This window comes from Ambystoma mexicanum, chromosome 5p (genome assembly GCF_040938575.1).
Source record: "Ambystoma mexicanum isolate Mex_15411 chromosome 5p, UKY_AmexF1_1, whole genome shotgun sequence".
In the NCBI taxonomy this organism is placed as follows: Eukaryota; Metazoa; Chordata; class Amphibia; order Caudata; family Ambystomatidae; genus Ambystoma; species Ambystoma mexicanum.
In genome coordinates this window covers 1,284,644,643-1,284,664,740 of record NC_090930.1, presented here as the reverse complement: position 1 = coordinate 1,284,664,740, position 20,098 = coordinate 1,284,644,643, and positions in this window count along the sequence as shown.

Here is a 20,098-nt window from a genome sequence, read left to right as displayed (position 1 = left end):
GGTATGGCGGTTGTTTTTACCCTTCATGGTAACGTACCAAAAGCATGTGCAAACAAGGTCACCTTCAAACAGTGCAAAATGGTGCTGAGTCGTGGGAGACGTGGTTCGTACAGCTTTGGTACAACATCCATGAAGCGACACCTAACGTCGTTCCACAGTGGGGCCATTCGCCAGGTTGTACCTTGTGATCAACGTAGTAGGTTGAGTTGCTCTACCACATCCTCCGTTTCCACTCCTCTCACCACAAGAGACACTCCTGTGGGAGAGTGCATCCCTCCAGCTGCCTCACAGGCCATTCACGATGCTGTTGACCCTTACCTTTCTAGGTTCACAATATTGTGTATGTACTGCAACGCAGTACTCTGCAGGGGGGAGAGTCTTCGAAGTGCTTTTGAGACTACGGTCATGGAGCACCAGGAGACCTGCTACCTACCTAAGAAAGGAAACAATGTTTATGGTTGTCGGTGCACACCAATAGATCAGGGTCCTTAATCAATTGTTAATTATTAGAATTTTTTTTTAAATCTTAAGGTGCGAGGGAGAAAAAATGGTCTTGGCACAAGACGAATGTTGCTGAAAGTAGAAGGAATGAGAAGATCCAAATTGGAAGCCCTCCTGTCCCCTGTACACTATATAATGTTGTCAATAAAGACATTCAGTGAATTGCGTTCAATTTCACAGATACGGAATATTCAATTCTGGTAAATGATACTCTCAAATACGAAAAGGTAGAAACATTTAATTCAAAAGAACAGAAATAAATATAATTCAATGATTGCAGTTGACTGTAGGTCAATTGGCATAAAATGCAAAGGAAAACAAGGAAAAATATCCACAAATTAAACTGTGCTTGGCTGGCGCGTTTCGAGGTAATTCCTTCTTCTTCTTGTGCCTAGTAGCATTCCGATTTACTCTTCTTCAGGAGCAATTATCTTTGTGGGTTTTCTTTTTCTTCATACCTTTTATTTCGCTCTCCCAGTTCACCCCTAGCTCAAGCAATGCTCGTTCTGTAAGAAAGTAAGGCCCACCCTACATCTTCCTCTCCCCACCTGCCCTTTCTTATCCCCGTGGTTGGTGTCCCTTCATTACCCTCCTTTCCCCTCCTCTCCTAGTGTGTCGTGTGTAAAAAATAAAAAAAAATAAAAGAACAAAAATAAAAAAAGGCTCTTTTCAGAGCTGCCTTTCACAGTTTAAAAATAGAAGTGGCATATAAACAGTGCAGGGCCCTGTGCATTTTTTGGAAGTCTGTGGACAGTTCTAGGACATATAAAGTTTTAGGGTGCTGCCCTAGCAAAACCAATGCATTTTTCTCTGGGAGGAAGTGGTGGCTCTGAAAAAAGCCTTTTGATGGTGTTTTTGTGTGGTTGAAAAATCGGCAACATCTACTGCAAAATAGATGGCTGTAATTCCAAAAAAGTTTGCAATGCTTTTTGCACATTTCTCAGAAAAATATGATTGCCAGCATAAGTAAGATGGGCTCCATCTCTGCAAAAAATGTATGCGCTACGAAAGATAAGATTTTCATTGTGAAAAGAGGACATGCCAACATCTCTTAGAAAGGCACAAACAGCCTTACTGACATTGTGCCTCGCTTTCTCCATTTATGGACCAAATGAAGAAGAACACAGCCACATTTGTCTTTGCGCAATACGCGAAAAAAATATTTGGAAACATGTCCATGACCTTCCCGAGTCCTTCTTTCATTGCAAATTGCAAAGAAATTCCAGACACATGTCCTAAACTGTTCCCTCCACAATGAATTATAATTATATCTGGATGATGCTCTATCTCTAAAGTAGCACACAGAGGTCCCAAATCCAGCCACTTCATTCCACGCACTCCATGCCAGTGCACTTCCAAGTGAGGGAATCCAAGATCTGCAGCTACTCCACAGCGTTCTGCATGCACCTCCAACCAATGTATCCATGAGTCTCCCACAATCCAGATTATCTGTTTTCGGAAACACACAACCATAGCTATCTGTTCTTCTCTCAGGAAAAATACATTCTGACAAAATCTCTCCTTACACAACACACCCAGTAAACTTTATTGACCAATCCCTAGTTCTGCTCATTCTCATTTGCATGCCTCTCCACCCCAGAATCCCTGTATGTAATACGCACTGTCCGTGGACTACCGCCATGTCCGTGGACTTATCGAAAAATCTGAGCGTGGTAAATGTAAATAGTGTGCCCCATTTCCCCTTTGAGGTTGGCTCTGAAAAGAGCCATTTTTTGGGGTATTTTTGCAGATGCTTGACAGACACCTGTTATTTTGTATTTTTGTTTTTTTTTCTTCTTACTTTACTACTAAAATCTTCATATAACCTTCTCCAAAGCAACCCTTACATTCCAAAACAGCATGGCATTTCCCCAAAAAATTAAGGAAATGCCATCTTCTTTAAAATAAACAACATTCCTGGAATCAATATTCTCATTATTACAGAAAAACATAACAGCTCTAGGCATCAAAGCACACATGTCTCAGTTGATTGCACACCTACCAATGTTTTACTGAGGACAAAAAACAGAACTATTGTCCCATATTGCCCTAGGTAGTAATCCAGAAAAAATTACTTTGGTATTTGGAAGGATGTTCATTACTGCTTGAACCAACTGTTCCAAATCTGCCAACAAAGTAGGCGCATTGGCGTAGCCCAAATGGAAAGCACCATAGTGAAAAACTACCAGATGGGGACAAACTTGTACAATTTGCTGTACATTGCAATCAGGCACAGCACTCCACACCACCTCGACTCCTTTAACAATGAAATTGTTTGCCACATGCCTGCATTCAGCATACTGCTGTAAAGCATGCACAAATATATTTCCGAGCACAAACACCCTGACTTTCTCCACCTCTGCCATCTTCACTACACACAGTCTCTTTCAACACAAATCCACAACCTCAACATCTTATTGGATGATCCTTACAGTCCTCTTTTCATGCTGGATTTGCTGGAAAACCTGGATGTGCAATGCCCTATCCGCGGACAGCCGTGCTGTCCGCAAGGCGTGTAACTCTTAGCCAGCCCTTCTACCCTTTCCACATCACTCTCGATGCCATTCCCTCATTGGATGCAGCTAAGCAGTTACACAACCTTCCACCAATCACATCCAAGACCTCAACATCTAACTCCATGATCAGAGTTCCACACTTCAAATGTACTGTTGATCACTCTGAGTACAAGACTCATAACATTGGAAAGCACCTACTACAAAAACTACTCTACAAGTCTCCAAGATTTCTACTTACAGCTGCATGCATATCCACATGCATGAATACAAACTACAAGTATGCATATTTTATTCACAGTGCATGTACAACTCTTATGAATCCATATATACAGAGTAATGCCACTAAACTTGCATAACCTATACATACATGCCAACCCTCCCAATTTAGGCGGGAGACTCCCGATTTTTCATAGAAAAATCACACTATTTTTTACTGTCTCCCACCTAAATGAATGTTCGCGATTGCTGTGGTGAAATCTCCCTCTCAGGGGCCCCCGATTGTTGGCATGTCTGCCTATAAAATGAATTACTTATTGACATTTTTCCCATCTACTATAATTAACAGTCACTTCCAAACCTGCCTGCTATCTACAACACAGCTTTAAAAAAACAAGTGAATTTCATACACTTAAAATTCTACTCATTTGCAAAGCGTGTTGAACTAACATATTCTAAATAAAATATAAAGGCTGTGCAGAGTCAAATGAAATGCATACATACACCATGTTCAGATATCAAACAAAAATACTACTACAAAAACATAAAATCAACGTCTAAATTAACATCAGTGCTATAAACACACAAAATTACTAACTTCTTTCTTTTACAGTTGCAGTGAACACCACTCTCCTTAAAATCAGCAGCATCTGAATTACAAACCTCATTCCACAAAAAAAGAGTAAGTGCAATACTACCTTAATATTCATACTGTTCCTCAAACACACTGTGTGGTTCATTCATGTAATTTGGGCACCATTTATTAAACGGGGATTAGCAGGCAGAATGGCACACAAATCCCTGTTTATTTGGAACGCAAATAACATACTCATTCCATAGAATGTTAGTATTAAACAACAAATAACTGTTTTAATTTTATACCATTAGGTTTACTATTAATGCTTCTCCTCACCACTAGCTCACTTTCTAATCTCATCTGAACCGCAGTATAGTAACACACAAAAAGAAGAATAGCCTTCCCAACTAATTGTAGCTGCCCAATGCACAATCACACACCACCACATACATCTTTCCCATCATATTCAGACACTCATGCACACAGCACACATACATTGCAGAACGGTCCAACCCATACCATCTTTATTTTTTCAACAGACCCCAAAGAATGCCTACCAAAAAGCAAGTCTGTAAAAAGCAACGCAAAAATAGAGCAAATGAAAATAAAAGTGTCCAAAATAAGCATCCATCTCTACCAGAGTTTGTACAAAATGTTCAAACAAAACAGCTAATACAGTCATTTAGCAAAACAAAACAAGCTTTGAGTACAGGAACTTTGCCTCCTCTATCAACATGTAAAACGAAACAGAAAATGATTAATAAGAATTCGGCTACCACTACTGCTAAAACTGCTCCTATAAATCTTGATATACTAGAAAGTAACCATACCAAAAAGTATTTTAGCAAAAATGTTCCGCCGCAGAGTCCTTCAGAATCTTATAAAAACAGGAGAAAAATCATGCACAACCCTTCAAACCTACCGTAGAAAATGTATCTTAGAAGCTTTGGTAGACAGTGCAATCCTTCTCAAAAGAAAGTTATTCATTTTAGTGTTAAACAGAATGAAAGCACTAAAAAAACTAACTACTAAATTACAAAAAGACTTCTTAATAAACAGAATGTCAACAAAAGTATCTTTTTAAATATCTGTGGAGGTGAATGGAGTCACAACACGAGCACAGAACCATATTTTAATGAAGAAGCATACAAACAAAACCAAACAAACACAATTGCCATACATACCGTGGATGGGGTTATGCAAAACTTAATATTACCATAATGGAACAAGAAATACTGCTTACAAAAATATCCCCAGAAAACTCAGAATTACCTCTCCATTCGACTGAACCAGAACATACAGTATACAAATGGCCATGCACGTCAATGTGTAACATTCCCAAAACATCTTTCAAATCATTACGCCAGTTCCTCAATCAGTATGTGAAAGGCAAAGACAAAATCAAAATGAAACTTCTGCAAAATATGGATACCTGTCCAGTGCGCAAATACACAGGACTACAAGGACATTCATTAGCCTGTATTTCAGGACGTATTTGCAAAAGCACCTTCCATCATATCAAAATTATATCAACACATCATTCAACTATAAGAAATCTAGTCTATAAACTGTACTATGCTAAAAGTGCTGCTTTAGCACAAGCCAATTTAAATAACCATCTTCTATATCGTACGGCCAAAGACCTACTCAAAGAAATCGACCATATCCAGAAAAAATATTTTGTAAGTGAAAGCCACTTACAAAATGCAATAGCTTTACAACAGACTAGCAACAATTCTACACACGGCAACCTTCTACTACACACATACAAAAAAGAAATACTAAAATTTAAAAGTACATCCGCTGAAGTACCAAACCATGTGTGTGTGTGTTGCTGCAGAACTTTTTATAAATGTAACACAAAAACTGTAGATGTAACATACAAAATAGAAGACAATGAAGATTCCAAATGGTTTGAATTAGCTCTCTACCTTATAGCAGAAAACAAATACGAAATAACTGACCCCTTAATGCACTACAAAACATGACAACAACAAAACTCCTTCACGTGCTATCACAAATAACTTGGAATTATTCCCACTACCAAAACCCCTGCAACAACTCAATTTATATGACAGCATCATAATTCAAACAGCACAACCATTTCAAGCAATAATACGCCTTCAACCAAAAACAGCAAAATTAACTCCCTCTGAATTGGTGAAAGGCATTTGTGGCAAAGTAGTTTATTTAACATTAGATCTGAACAAAAATGTGCACACTCTTGGAGTGCAACATCCAATAGAGCAATCTTTAATTGTCTTAGTAAATGGTGTACCTACAAAAGACAAAATAATTTGGCAACAACTCGTAAACTTAAAGTTAGACAAGCCTTGCAATATCTAAAAGACGATAATGAATACTACAAAGAAATCAATATTGAAGAAAACTTCAGGGAAACAGCTGACATAATTCAAGAGTCACCAGAAACTGGTCAATTTGAACTTCTAGATCCTGCTACAGTATCCAATATTTTAGACCATTATAGAATTCATCCATTACACTCTAATGACACCATAGATGATGCACTAGAAACGCACCAAATGCGACAAACCAAAGGATCACCAATCAGCATATGGGAAAAAAGTATAGAATCATGTGCTTTTCCTCTACTCTTTGCTACTAGCAAAGGAGGAAGGTACGATGATAGACCCACTCAGATAACAGCATCAGAATACCGCTCGTTACAAATGTATTCTGAAGATTTTAGACAAAATGTGGAATACATATTCCACCTACTCTTTGAAAGTGAACTAGCAACTCTATGTTACGGAGTTGCACACACATTAAAATCAGGAACCCACTTTCAAAATGTGTCAGCTACGCAATAATACAAAAAGTGCAAAAAAAAAGATGAGGTTTTACAATCAAGCATTACAAATCTGTTAGCAAACATGCGTGGTACGAAAGAGTACTGGTTCCAAAGTCACGCAGATGTACGTTGTATGATAAGAAACCTTGGCCCACCCACTTGGTTTGTTACATTAAGTTGTGCAGAATATGCATGGGAGGATTTACATGATTTCATATGCATATCGAACAAAAACAAAACAAACATAGATATACTAACACCTGGAGAACTTGGCTAGATCCTGTTAATGTTTCAAGATATTTCCATCATCGTTTCATTGCTATGCTACACTTTATTTGTAATAAAACTGTTCCTCCCCTCAGAGAAAAGTGCAACACTTGTTTTGGAGAAAAGAATACCAAGCCAGAGGAGCACCACATATCCACATGCTTTTAGGGATTAAAGATACTCCTAAATTTGGTCAAGACAGTGATGCCACTGTTTTACAGTTTATCGAAAAAATATGTCACTTGTGAAATTCCATCGGAAGCAACAAATTGTACAATTTCAAAGACACAAATGTGGCAAATATTTTCGTTGCAAATACAAAAACAAACGGAAATACTACAACAAATGTGGCTTTGGTTTCCCTGGACCAGTTACAGAAACAGGTGAAGTGAAGTCTTCAGTTAGACTTTGGGCCTCATCACGACCTCGGCGGTAACCCTTAAATCCGGCGGTAGCGCTATTACCACCGGATTTAAGGGTCCGCCGAATCAGGGCCTCGGCGGATTTCAACCCAGCTCTGAGCTGGTGTGAAATCCGCCGAGAATTCGCGCTCATACTGCCGGCGGGAAATCCGCCGGCGGTATGAGCGTGAAATTTCCCCATTGAGCCCAATGGGGAATGGGGCATTCCCGAATGGGCTCAATGGGGAATGGGGACTTCCAAGTCCGCCCAACTCGTGATCCCGCGCTATTAGCGCCGGGGGCTACGGCGGTCGCGCTAATAGCCCCCGCGCTAATACCGCCGGCATTACTGCCGAGGTCGTGATTAGGCCCACAGTCTTAAAGATAAATCACATAAGAACACATATTACATAAAAAAACAGAAGAAGCAAAATATATCAATGATTACAATGCAATCATTGCCCTCTTATGGAATGCAGACATAGATGTACAGTACAATGGAGACAATCCCACTGCAGTTGCACGATATGTTACAGTCTACTTCACAAAAGCAGAAAAAAACAGAGCTTCAAGACCTCTGGAATGACCTATCATCGGACAAAACACTATCTCAGAAATTGTACACTTAGGCATAAAAATGCTCTCTCATAGAGAATGTGGCTCCTATGAAGCTGCAGATTGTTTAACCGCTACTGCTTTTTATGGAAAATCTGAAAATATAGTATGGCTAAGTCTTGGTCCTGCTAAATCTAGAAAAAGAGTTCTCAAATCATACAACAACACAGAAACAATAGCCAAAAATTATCCCAACAGCCAAAACATTTAGAAAAATAATCTACTAGACACATACTACCCAAACCGGAGTACCACTTTGTCTATACCACATAGCCCAAAACTTCACATACAAAAATAATATAAAACCTGATGAAAAAAGGTAGATATAGAGTGACAGATTGTGAAGGCAGCTTAGTGAAACAAATGAAGCTTAATTAATCATATCAAATTGTCATTAAGAACTCCTCAACATAAAGAACTATATTACATGTCCCTGCTACAACCTTTTACACCATGCAGAAAAGAAGAGATACTAGAAAACTATCCCTCCTATGAAGATTCTTTCAAAGCAAATGAAAGCACTATCACTGATGTAAACTTTACACAGTACAAAACAATGTTGCACAATGAACAACAACACGAAGAAGAACTCCAGGCACAAATAGATAAGGACACTCCCGACAGTAGTCATCCTTCTTTAACAGGAAGCCAAGAACCACTGGGACAGCTACTAATAGCAAATGAGGCAGAATTAGCTATGGCAGAAGTAGAAAACACCAAGTGTCACTATGAAGAAGATACAGAAGACTTAACTGTACTACAATCAAAACTGAACTAAGAGCAGTGTACAATTTGTCAAGAAGTAATAAAAAATTGCACATGGTGTACAACATGAAAAGAAAGAATGTACCTGCCAAAATTACAAACCTATACTACTATACATCAGTGGTGAAGCTGGTTCAGGTAAAACATTCTTAATCAAAATCATCAGCAAGTTCCTTCAACAATTGACAAACAACAAACGGTCAGCTATTGTAACTGCCCCCACAGGTTTAGCTGCCTACAACATAGGCGGTGTCACTTTACACCATTTACTACTCCTTTTAGTAGAACACCAAAACAAATTAGAATATTACAAACTTTCTACAGAAGCTGCAATGGAACTATGCAGAGTGTTAAAACAAATGAAAATGCTACTAATAGATGACGTGAGTATGGTATCCAACCTAATGTTGGCTTTGATTCACCTCAGATTGCAAGAAGTACTTAAAACAAACTACGAAGAGGTCTTTGGAGGAAAATATGTTATTATTTTCAGAGATCTTCTTCAATTGACACCAGTGAAAGGAGAACCTATTTTTAAAACCTTAGGACACAAACTCTGCCATAAAACTGTTGGCAGCATAGGAAATGTCAACCTTTGACAACATTTCCAATACAGAGAATTAAAAGAAAACATGTGCCAATCTGCAGACCTCACTTACACCAACATTTTTAAAAGTATTAGAGTTGGTGAACTATCTCAAGAAGCACAAGCAATATTAAAAACCCGGCTCATCCATGCACTTTACGGCCATACCTCATGTGCTACTGATGTTATGGAACAATTAGCACACAAAAAGTTCAACTCTTGCAAGCTGTTATAAATTCAATGAAACAATGTTGAAAAAAGAAATGCAACCAATAATTGATATTTGCTCCACAGACAAACTGGACGTACATGGTATGACACTACCCATGTGTCAACAAGCCACAACAAGACTAAGGTATTTACCTTAGTAAATTCTATCTCCAACACAGTTGGTTTGGAGAAAATATTAAAATTATCCTTAAACTGTAGAGTAATGCTTAAACGTAACCTTAACGTGGAGCAAGGACTACTTAATGGAGCACTGGGTACAGTTGTTGGTTTTCAAACATACCCACGTGACAACAACATTCAGTTTGTCAATATTCTCTTTGACAAACTTTCAGAAGTTAAAAGGATAGGGCGCTCAACAGCTTGATTCCTTCTCTTCAAAGACATGTATGTACGCAGAGAACAATTTTCTCTAACTCTAGCATACGCAGTCACCATTCACAAATCACAAGGTCTTACCCTAGACAAAGCATTGATAGATATTGGGAACACAGTCTTTAAAGAAGGCATGAGCTACGTATCACTATCATGGTTATATACACTTGACAGTCTATTTCTAATCAACTTTGATGCAAGTGAAGTAAACACTGATATTCCATGCATTTTAGAATACAATAGACTATGTTCACTATACACCCCCCATCTAAAAACATATCCTGTTCCACAATAAGGAAAACATTGTAAAAGAAAACTAATTCACACAGAAATGCAACAGGATCTCACTGCAAATCCTCCATAGAGAGTAAAAGAAGCTAATATTTCATCAATTCCCACAACCAAAGAAGAACCTGTTACTCAAAGTAACTCAGGTACTTCTTCAAAGAAGCAACACACACTCCGAAATAATGACTTGGACACAGAACTATCTGGTCCATTCGAATTTTCAAATATAACTGTTGTAAATTGCTACGCAAATGTAGCAATTAATGTTCTATTTCAATTGCCACCAATTGTTGTACTTAAACATTAACAAAACTTCAATTAAAAAACTATAAACTATTAGAATACGCCAACAGGTATCTAACTACCCCAAGATTCTATAACAACCAAACAGATAAATGAATACCACTAAATTATAACAAGAAATATACAGTTAGAATACGCCAACAGGTATCTAACTGCCCCAAGAATTTGCAACAACCAAACAGATAAATCAATATCACTAAATTATAACGAAAAATAGACAGTTAGAATACACCAACAGGTATCTAACTGCTCCAAAAATCTGCAACAAGCCAACAGATAGAACATTAGCCAGAAACAACAAGTGGACACTGAAAACAAGCAAACAAATAGACTGTAGCATAACAAAAAGAGTTTTTTTTAAATCCAACATGGATTTTTTTTCCCACAGACAATTTCTGATCATTTCACACACCTGACTTCCATCACACTTCCCCACACAGATAAAAGGAGGAGCACGAAAGCAGGCTCTGAGCATGGCAAAGCACACAAGGAAACACCAGTTCCAAGATTAAAGTTTAATATGAGGAGAAAGACTGCATGATCAGAGAGCGTTGCAAGAAGGGAAGTGCCCTTGACCTTTTCAGACCGTTACTTTCGTGAACCTTGGAAAGTAAGAAACCTAAGAGTGGGAACTCAAGTTGAAAAAACGTGCATTGTGTCGGAGGTACCTGGGGCTCTCTTGCATCGATAACCAATGCGGGGATGAGCGATTGCCACTTTGGGACTGTCCTTGGCTCATACAACAAAGCAGTGCCAGTAAAGACAACAAAGCCGATGAGTCAGAGAGACTGATACCAAACCAGCTTGTGTTAGAACCAAGATTATAAGTGGCAACATTATATGAAGAATTCTAAAGAGAACAGTGTGTGAAACATATGAGATGAGAAATGCAAATATAATTGAAAATCAGAGGAGTGATTGAACTTTGGGAGGCCAAGGAAGATACCGTGGACAGAGTGGTCCAGCGCCACGTACATGCTCATTAGAAGGTCTTTGTTAGGTGTGCAACTGATTGGAAACTGTGGAAAAGGGAATTTTGAGATGGAAGTGGTCCTGCAATGGGTCAAGCTAAATCCTGTGCACATTCAAAAGTCTTCAATAGTTTAATGTGAACTGCAATTGATCCGAGCCCAGCTGAGGGAGACTAATTGTGTAGGAAGAAGTATCTGTGCCCAGCTGAGGGGGATCCAGAGTGAACTGTGAGTCACCTGAGAAAGAATATTCTCTAAACATTGTTAAAACAGGGATATGAGCATGGAAGAGGGGGGTCCAAAATAACAACCATGCTAAAAAAAGGGATCTGAGCCTGGCTGAGTGGGATCCAAGGTGAGTCACCTGGATTGACTACCTATACGTGGAAAGGAAATTTGTGTTTTGGTTTTTGTACGTCAGTCCCTCTGAATCAGGAGACTTTTAAGAAGTAAAGATACTTGGACATAGAAGGGCCTGATGCTGGTAATGGAACTGTAACCTTGTGCTGAAGAAGCCAGAGTGTGAACTGCATTGTCCCATGCTGAAAACGTGGTGAAGGGAGGCCAACGGCCTGAACATGCTGACATATCATTTTGTGAACACTTCTTTCTTTTTCATAAAAACTACCCCACACTCTGTATACTTAGCAGTAAGTATTGGCAATATTTATTTTTATTATAGGCCATTCTATTATGACGAGACTCCACTAGGACTGTATTATTATTATTTGATGGCCGTAGGAGGCCCCAATCTGTAGATTTAGGTTTATAACACCCTTGTTGAAGTTCAATAAACACTCTTGAACTATGGTCACTTGTGTCTGTCTTACTGTTAATACAATGCCTTCCTTGCATATGGTGTCCCAGTGGGATACGATTCCAATTGATAAAAATTGAAAATCCATGCTGATAATTATCGTACCACCAGAAGGGGAAAATAGAATCATTGAACTCTTTGACTCTGATCGTTTATCCACTCTGTAAGAGGTTTTGCTCCCTTAACTACATATCCCTTCTAGTCAACAAGACCTATTTTTTAAAACTCAAGTACACTTAGATATCGACATATGAAAGTTGGAATGCGGTGCCTCGTGCACTGCTTGTCAATAAGGTGACACAGGATGTGGATAATAAATTAGATTACTGAATTGTATACAGGTGTTAACAAAAATACAATGTATTCTTGTTATGTTCAGCCGACATGTGTTTTGACCATTCAGGGCATTCTTAAGGCCTATTGTCCTGTGACTTGACTATTATGCCAAAAATGACTGATGTCACGTGAATAGTAAGTGTAAAAAGGATGCTGTAGATGAAGTCTACTGGTTAAGATGTCATCAGGTCACTACCAACTCATATCAATAGGTAGTTTGAATGCTCCTGAGTTGCAGAAATTCAAGAAATAGTAGAATGGTATATGAAAGTTGGAATCTGAGACGGATGCTACCCTTATGAATGAGATAGTATGCCATTAAAGGTGGGACTTTAACACATATTTGTTGGGATATTCTACCCGCAATACTTCTTGAATTTCTGTGACTAATGAGCATTCAAACTACCTATTGATATGAGGCACCATATTCCAACTTTCATATTTCATATAGTATTCTACTGTTTCAAGGCCCTGTAAGGGAGGGCTTTGTGGAAGAGTGTACGCTGCATGCCACAATTCAAATTAATGTAAGTTGGTTTTATTAGTGCACAGGTATACATGTCAAACTCTCTACCCCAATAACTTCTGTACTCTTAGATTTCCTCCCGCTCTTCCATTATAATATCCAACAGTGGGATTGAATAATATTGAAAATCCAAGCAGCCTTGATCTTCATTAGGCCTATTGCCCCAAACCCGCCCGCTCCTGAACCTTTGTGTTTTGGTACCCAAGTACCATCAGTTGCTGGGCCGTCAGGGTTGGAGACCAACCTACCTAATTCATTCCCTTTGGCAGATTCTGACTCAGAAGGATCAGACAACTTTGAAACAATATCCGAAAGTGTCGAAACCAGTTTTTTTCTGCTGACCAACCTAGCAGCTGTCATAGCCCACTTGGCAGCCCATCAAATGCAAGCTACAGCTAGACTTCAAGCTAGACTTCAAGAAAACCTAATGAAATTGATCAAGTTGCAAGCCAGATCCCTACTACCACAGCAGATACGTCAACCATACCTAGAAGGCAAAGATCTAGGGAACTTCGTTCTGAATTTCGAACAATTAGCCTAACAGTTAGGATGGAAGGAAAACCTAAAGAGATGTTATGTTGGGCTTCTCTTGAAAGGTGAACTACATACCACCTACCAACTACTCAATCTTGCCTAGGGAGCCACCTTTGGATCCATCAAAGAAGGGCTATTGAAGAGAGTGGACCAAACTTGTAACTTGTATCATCAAAAATTGAAGGCCATTAGATTAAATCATGGAGAAGCCCCCCTAGAAATGTATCATAAATTCAGTAGCCCTTTATATTAATAACAAATCCCTAGAATAATTAATAGAAATGATTACATTAGAACAGTTCATCAATTCCTTACCCCTTTTTTTTTTTGCAAAAGGCTGTATTGCAATTAATTCAATCTACCCTAGCCATGGCCATTGAAACTGCACAAAACCACTCAGATGCAGCCAAACACTTCCACTTGGTACATCAAGGTGAGGAACGGAAAGATTACATAATTACCCACCAACCTTAACCTCAGGTAGTAGACAAAGAAGATGGGTCATATAAAATCAAGGAATGGTTACCGAAGGAAAGAATAGAAACCAAATTATCTGACCCTAATAGTAGAGATTAAAGTAAAAGGGAGGAACCTAAAGGAAGCAAAGCACCCCCTGACCCACTTATCTGCTTTTTATGTAGGGAAACTGGGCATTTGGCTAGGCACTGTCTTAAAAATGTAGAAGACGGACCTATGGAAATAGACTGTTTAAAGGGAGAAGAGTGGGAAGAACCAGTAGAAGATGTAGAGACCTTCAGCATATGCTTATGTCAGTTCTCTGCTGACTTCACATATGAAAAGGCTTGCATAAATGGGAAGCAAGTGAAGGTGTTAATTGACTCAGGTAGCAAGCAAACTGCCATAAGAGCTGACTTTGTGACACAACAACGGACTTGGGAACACTACCCAGGTTAGAGTTACCTGTGTAAATGGAGACAATGAAATATACCCCAAAATACCTCTGTACATTTACATCAGGGTCAAGTCCTGTTTAATATCTTCAGCCATCATTACTTGGCTCCCCGAGGAAGTTAATGTGGGTCGGATTTCCTTACATGTTCCTCTCTTTTGCTGATTACCCCGCCTCCACATAGAGAGGTTTCACCCCAGGACTGCTGGCACTCTAATTATTATTCCTAAAAATCTCAAATAGGGCACTGGGAAAAGACAGAATCCCATGAACCTCCCACAAGATATAAAGAACCCATAAAACTAGAGTCAACCCCTAGAGACCAGTTTGTGAGTTATTTTCAAGTGACCAATAAAACCACCTCGCCTCTACCTACACAGTAAAAAAAAGAATCAGTGGAATATGCGAGAGTCCCTGGATATATCTCAACCCTGTTCTTTCCCAGGTTTTAACAATGAAGAACCTGGACAAAGACCGACCATATCCACCTCAAATACGTCAAAGCTATGTGAGAAACCAGAAGGTGTCTCACCCACTAGTCGCCGGAGATCTGTCATCCAGATGGCCAGGACATGGCCATTGCTTTTGGATCCAGTTCCTGGGGGTGGACCAGTGCGGGAGGATCACCTGATGAGGGGTCATCAGGAAGTGGAAATGGGACATTGGATGGTGAGACACAGTATCCCCTTCCCTCTAAAACCTTTTCCCCATCCTACGAGGTAGGATGCCTAGGAACTCAACCCCCCTCTTTCCCAACATGAACACCTTCTTACAGACAGCTCACCTTGAGTGAAAACAGACTAACACCATAGCCCTATACCTGACACATCCCAATACAATGGTCAGGCAACATCAGTCAATTAATGATCATTACACACACCTTACATCCATCACACTTCCCCATGCGGATAAAGGGCGGAGCACGAAAGCACACTCAGAGCAAGGCAAAGCACACAAGGAAACAGCAGTTCCAAGATGGCGGTTTAATAAGAGGAGAAAGACATTGAGACCAGAGAGGGTTGCAAGGAGGGAAGTACACTTGACCATTTCAGACTGTTACATTCGTGAACCTTGGAAAGTAAGAAACCTAAAACAGGGGACTAAAGCTGAACAAACCTAAATTGTGTGTCATAAGTACTCGGGGATCTCCTGCATCGATATCCAAGGCAGCGAGGAATGATTGCTACTGTGGTACTGTCCTAGCCTCCTAAAACAAAGCAGCGCCAGTAAAGATAGTAAAACCAGTGAGTCAGAGAGACTGAAACCAAACCATGTTGTGTTAGAACCAAGATTGGAAGCAGCAACATTGTTTGATAAATTGTAAAGAGAACAGTGGGCCTCATTACAAGTTTGGCAGTAGACTTGCCGGTAAATCCGGCAGGCTGCCGCCGAACTTGCGAATTTACTCGGCCCCGGGAATGGGCAATTACTGCATCATTACAGCTCCGCCGGACCCGGTAATTGCCCATTCCCGGGAGCAGGTAAAACATGCTCCCCATTCCCATTCGATCGGAGAGGTAGCTCAGGATCAGCCTGCCATCCTGTTCGGTGCCAAACCACGCCCCACAGATTAATTTTTAAAGAGATCGATAGGTAGCCTATTTAAACTTGGGATTCTCCTATGAAAAAACAACCCCGACTCCACTGACTCAACTCTGCTAGAATCTCGCTTGCACAGAGATTGTAAGTACTTCCGATCTGCGCTAATCAACACTTCAGGATTGACATCTTGCTTTACCCTGTGCTACTACACACCTCAACCCTTCCACCACCCCCACTTGCAGAACAGTGCAGCAAGGGAGAAAAGGAAGTCATGCCGTAAAAGACCAAGTTCGAGAACATTCACAGAAAGGCGTCATTTCTATCCTACACAACAGGAATATGAGAGTACCGGCTGGCTCCTAAAGATTTCATGTATAGCTGGGACACACAACAGTGGGAATAGCACCACCGCACTGGCTTTGTTTTTGGGAATATCAATGAATACATGCACACAGGATTACCACAGTTTTTAAAATGTCTAGATCTAGGAAGAGAGAGAATGAACAGTCTGTTTTTTTTATTGTAACCTTCACACCATATGGTCAATTAGGTGACTAAAGTGGCCTACTTGTCATATATTCACACAAGACATTTCTTCCAGGAAACGGTGGGTTAAACAATTACATATAACGTTTACTCCTTTTAAAGCGAGGCAGACATACCTGACTTCATAACATATAGTTCCATGACTTCAGGGCAGTTTCTTGATATTTTGAAGCACTAATCAGTGAAACCTCTGTAGATGACTGAGGGAGAGTGGGGTGGCTAGAGTGTGAGAAAGATAAGCCTCTGGTTCGAGTTAGTCCTGAGCTATGGGAGATGAACGTATTAACGTGTTTTTAAACACAGTCTTCCACACATAAACATTTTTCAAACACTTAAATACAATTTAATATTCTCTTCTTACACATTTTTGTAGCTTGCACCGCAAGGAATTGATAAATAAAAGTGCCACATACCTACTCAAATCGGAACTGCAACTGCTGCTGTGTCGACTGCCAGAGCATTTGGTAATGCATCCATTGAAAACATTTACACCTAGAGAATAAAAAAAAGACTACGAAGTCTGCCTTTTCCTGAACGGCATGTTCCCTGATGTCTCTCGCATTTGTTTTTACTAATTATAGATTGCACTTTATTGAATTTATTGAAGTGCTCTCCTGGAAAAAATCCAAATTCTACGAGCAAATTAAATTAAATAAAGCAGGTCAGCCGTGTTTAGGAGCACCGTGTCAGTACTTGGGCGATTCGTTACAATTAAAATGTTTTATACTAAAACAAATTCATGTGTGAATGCTCACATGTACCTTCCTGATGCAGAATGCGAATTCCAGGAAATGCATTATGTACACAAGAGCTGGAATAAAACATAATCAACAAACAGTTTCGAACATATGGGAGTCATGAATATGGCAGCATTATTAATTGTCTCCGTCAGCGGCATATTTGCTAAGGTTGGATAGGAACGCAATTTGTTCATAACGACACATGTATGCTCAGCACCCCCCCCAACCGCCCAACCCTCCACATTACTCCCTTTAATCTTGAGCATCAGAAGAAGGTATAATCAGAGAATATATCTAAACAAACTTGCATGTATAAAAGAAATTAATAATTCCCAGTTGAAAAAATGAACAACACAAAGTGAATATACAGATGCTTGCATTTCTAAATGCAAACAAAAACACGTCAAGACCGGATATTCGCATTTATGTATTTAAGTGATTGTTATTAAACTGCAAGCTGTCTGGCGGCAATTGGCACTTTTTAGCCTGTTGAGGCCATAAACATTTAATTGCCTCTTTGGGGTGCTTGAAATGTGACAGCAAGCTGGATGTGGATTTTTTGCCACATTAACTAATTTCTATTCAATCTTTCAGTGCACGCCAGTGCCAAGGAAAAACATTGCGTACAACTTCGCAAATTGAGAATATCTCTGCTTGAACACGAATGCAGTTCCAACTTTGCACCCGCAGAAACACAAATATACATGAGCATGACATTCAAGATTTAGTGTGGTCAGGGGTCTGGTGTGTCAGATGTGCAGCTGTATTGCTGCCTACCTGCGGTGTTGCTCCTGTGACCCTTGGAGTCTTTCCTCTGTGTTCTCTCAAGCCCTCCTCCCCCTGCTCACGCCTGCCTTCATTGCCACCTTGAAGAGTGGAAAGTTGCGGAGTGTGGTCGAGTGTCTGGTGTCCGGTGGACCAGAGGGTCCGGGGGCCGATGCTAGAATGCAGGACGCTGAGAAGTTCAAAAAGCCAGAAAGAAAATTCCCCGGCATCAATGTTACCAAAAAGAAATCCAAAATCATCACCCCTTCGGCAGATCCAAGAGCCCCAGGTGGGTAAGACTAAAACTACAACTTTGAATGTTGCTCTGCTTTCCTCGCCTATTATGTAGGCTTTCACCCGCACTGCAACTTCCTGCACGCCATTGTCAAAAGAAACAGCAAATGCAGAGGGTTTAATTACAATGGTTTCCTTGACGTCATCTTCGGATACTTTGCTTGGAAACAGGGGCATTTTGCGGAACCAAACTATGGACTCACCCTGATTAAGGGTCACAACTAGCTTGCCTCCCGGGACATCAGGGACTGCGACCAGCATCAACCCCATGCAGCTTGACTAATACCCCCTACTTGGGCTCTTTGAATTTGGATACATCAATGGCCCTTGACCAGAGGGGAGTGCCGGAGCGTGGGATGGGTGAGGTTGATTTCGGGGTAGAGGAGCATCAGGATGCTCCCCCCGGTCTTGAAAGGGTAGGAATGGAGCTCTCTCCTGCATGTGTGGCACTCTTTGTGGAGGAGCATGTGTATAGTGAGTTGTTGACCCCTCGGTAGTTAACAGCCCTATGGGGGTCAAACCCCTGAATGCAACCGACAGTGCAGCTTTGACTGCGAAATCTCCTACTGCAGGGGGAAAAAGCACACGCGAGTTATGTTCGGCTGCTCTGTGCCCAATAATAGGCGCACTGCTTCCTGGAATGGACACTGTGCATCAGATAATGGCAATACAGAGGAGCTCATCACACCACAAGTGGATAATGAGAGAGTCACCACCACAGATAACAACTGTACGCTTCCTACAAGGAACCTGAAGCAAGTTTTATGTTGTGTGCCATCGGGACGCATGGGCGCTACAAACCAGGCTGCTAGAACAACAATAAAATCAGCAAACAAGCCTCGCTTGTACCATAGATTGCACAAGCAAGGCCCCCATTCTTGTGCCAAAGTGCCATCAATGTTTGTGACTAAGAGAGCTGCTCTAACAAGTGTCTTGGGATCCGGTGACCTGTCTGCTAACGGGTCTGGAGTCCTGTGGGACACAGTCCAAAGATCCACCGGGAAGTTTGAGGGAACTTGGTCTGACGGGTAAACTGGTTACCCTGTATAATTTCTCCTCATTTGCCATATTGGACCAACATTTAATATCAGTACCAATCATAGATTTAGTCAGTTTCAGGGGGAGTAGTGAAGGCTCTATATAGAAAGAAGAACAGGTTTTGTGTAATGTTGGCAGAAGTGGAGACGCACCTGATTCTGGTATACAGTTGAGACCAAGTATGATCATCTAAGACAAGACCAAACTCTGTCTCCCATTTTGATTGAACAAGCCATTTAGTGGTAGGATGTTTCATGATACTCAGTACATTGTAAAATTTGGCCGCTCTGATATAGGAAGCCATGCTAAAGAGCAGAAGTTGACAGGCATCAGGCATGAGAATATTAGTCTACAAGCCAACGCTAGGGGTGGTTTAACTTGTGCCCGGCCATGGACGTGTCACGCTGCGTGTCATTGTGTGACGTGATGATGTCATTGCGTTTACGCCGGCGATTCACTATAAAAACAAGTGATGTTGGGCCACACAAAAGGTGAGTGACAGCCGTGGGCGAGGTGAACTCCGTTCCCAATGAATTTGAGGGAAGGGATTGCAATTTTTGTAATGCAGAGTCATTTTTTCTGCATAAACTAAATTGGGCTTTTATGGGCTCATACTGGAAATTTGACTT